The following is a 2,741-nucleotide window of genomic DNA, read 5'->3' as shown; positions in this document are numbered from 1 at the left end:
TTGTTTGGTAATGAGACTTGGGAAAGTGAACCCCCTTTGCTCATTAATAAACTAGATACCTGGATTCAGCAAACTCTACCTCAAAAGAGACAAGATCCTGGCAAGTTCTTAATACCTTGTACCATAGGCACCATGACCTTTGAAAAGGCTCTATGTGATCTAGGGTTAGGGATAAATCTTATGCCACTCTCTGTAATGGAGAAGCTGGGGATCATTGAGGTACAACCTGCATTGTTCTCATTACAATTGGCAGACAAGTCATTGAGACAAGCTTATGGAATAGTGGAAGACGTGTTAGTAAAGGTTGAAGGCCTTTACATCCCTGCTGATTTCATAATCTTAGACACTAGGAAGGAAGAGGATGAATGCATTATTCTTGGAAGACCTTTCCTAGCCACAGCAGGAGCTGTGATAGATGTCAACAGAGGTGAATTAGTCCTTCAATTGAATGGGGACTACCTTGTGTTTAAGGCACATGGCCATCCCTATGTGACAAAAGAGAGTAAGCATGAAGAGCTTCTCTCAGTTCAGAGTCAAGAAGAGCCACCACAGTCAAACTCTAAGTTTGGTGTTGTAAGGCCACAACCAAACTCTAAGTTTGGTGTTAAGATCCCATATCCAAACTCTAAGTTTGGTGTTGGGACTATACAACATTGACCTGATCACCTGTGAGGCTCCATGAGAGCCACTGTAAGCTATTGACATTAAAGAAGCGCTTGTTGGGAGGCAACCCAATTTTATCTAATTTTTATTTTATATTATTCTATTTTTATTTTGTGTTTTACTAGGTACATGATCATGAGGAGTCACGAAAAAAAATATAAAAATTAAAAACAGGATCAAAAACAGACATAAAAATTAAAAACAGAATCAAAAAATAGCAGAAGAAAAATCACACCTTGGAGGAAGCACAGGCTGGCGTTCAACGCCAGTAAGAAGCATCTGGCTGGCGTTCAACGCCAGAACAGAGCATCAACCTGGCGTTGAGCGCCAGAAACAAGCAACATTCTGGCACTGAACGCCAGGAATGTGCCTAAGAGGAAAAGCTGGTGCTGAACGCCAGTAACAAGCATGAAACTGGCGTTCAACGCCAGAAACATGTTACATGTGGGCGTTGAACGCCCAGAATGTGCACCACTCGGCGTTTAAACGCCAAAATGGTGTGCAAAGGCATTTTACATGCCTATTTGGTGCAGGGATGGAATTCCTTGACACCTCAGGATCTGTGGACCCCACAGGATCCCCACCTACTATATTCCCACCTTACCTCCTAATCCTATTTTGTGATGAGTACTCCCCCCATGTCACACTTCCCGAAAACCCTTCACCAATCACCTCAATCCCTCTTCCCAATCACCCTATTCACCACTCACATCCATCCACTCTTCCCCATAAACCCCACCTACCTTCAAAAATTCAAAAACATTTTCCCACCCATTCCCACCCTAAATGGCCGAACCTACCCTCTCCCCTCTCCCTATATATACCCTTTCTTTCTCCTTCATTTTCACAACAACACAACCAAATCTTCTCCCCCTTGGCCGAATACACATTCCTCCTTCTCCTCCATATTCTCTTCTTCTTCTTCTTCTTCTCTTCTTTCTTCTCTTGCTCGATGACGAGCAATATTTTAAGTTTGGTATGGTAAAAGCATAAGCTTTTTGTTTTTCCATTACCATCAATGGCACCTAAGGCCGGAGAATCCTCTAGAAAAGGAAAAGGGAAGACAAAAGCTTCCACCTCCGAGTCATGGGAGATGGAAAGATTCATCTCCAAGAGCCATCAAGACCACTTCTATGTTGTTGTGGCAAAAAAGAAGGTGATCCCTGAGGTCCCTTTCAAGCTCAAGAAGAATGAGTATCCGGAGATCCGACATGAGATCCAAAGAAGAGGTTGGGAAGTCTTAACCAACCCCATGCAACAAGTCAGAATCTTAATGGTTCAAGAGTTCTATGCCAATGCATGGATCACTAGGAACCATGATCAAAGTATGAACCCGAGTCCAAAGAATTATCTCACAATGGTTCAGGGGAAATACTTAGATTTTAGTCCGGAAAATGTGAGGTTGGCGTTCCACTTGCCCATGATGCAAGGAGATGTACGCCCCTACACTAGAAGGTTCAACTTTAATCAAAGGTTGGACCAAGTCCTAATGGACATATGTGTGGAAGGAGCTCAATGGAAGAGAGACTCCAAAGGCAGAAAGAGCTCAGTGGAGGAGGAACGCACATGGCAAGCCCTACCAACTAGGTAGGCATGACCTCAAGCCCATGGCTAGAGGATGGTTGGAGTTTATCCAATGCTCAATCATTCCCACTAGCAACCGGTCCGAAGTCACTATAGATCGGGCTATCATGATTCATAGCATCATGATTGGGGAGGAAGTAGAAGTTCATAAGGTCATCTCCAATGAAATCTACAAAATAGCCGACAAGCCCTCCACCATGGCAAGGCTAGCTTTTCCTCACCTTATTTGCCATCTATGTTAGTCAGCTGGAGTTATCATAGAAGGAGACATCCCCATTGAAGAGGATAAGCCCATCACCAAGAAGAGGATGGAGCAAGCAAGAGAGATCCCTCACGGTTCTCAAGAGATGCATGAGGAAGCTCATCATCAAGAAATCCTTGAGATGCCTCAAGGGATGCACTTTCCTCCACAAAACTTTTGGGAGCAAATCAACACCTCCCTAGGAGAATTGAGTTCCAACATGGGACAACTAAGGGTGGAGCACCAAGAACAT

The sequence above is a fragment of the Arachis duranensis genome, chromosome 3, assembly GCF_000817695.3.
Source record: "Arachis duranensis cultivar V14167 chromosome 3, aradu.V14167.gnm2.J7QH, whole genome shotgun sequence".
NCBI classification, from domain to species: domain Eukaryota; kingdom Viridiplantae; phylum Streptophyta; class Magnoliopsida; order Fabales; family Fabaceae; genus Arachis; species Arachis duranensis.
The sequence above is the reverse complement of the archived record's forward strand: the minus strand, read 5'-3'. Positions refer to the sequence as shown.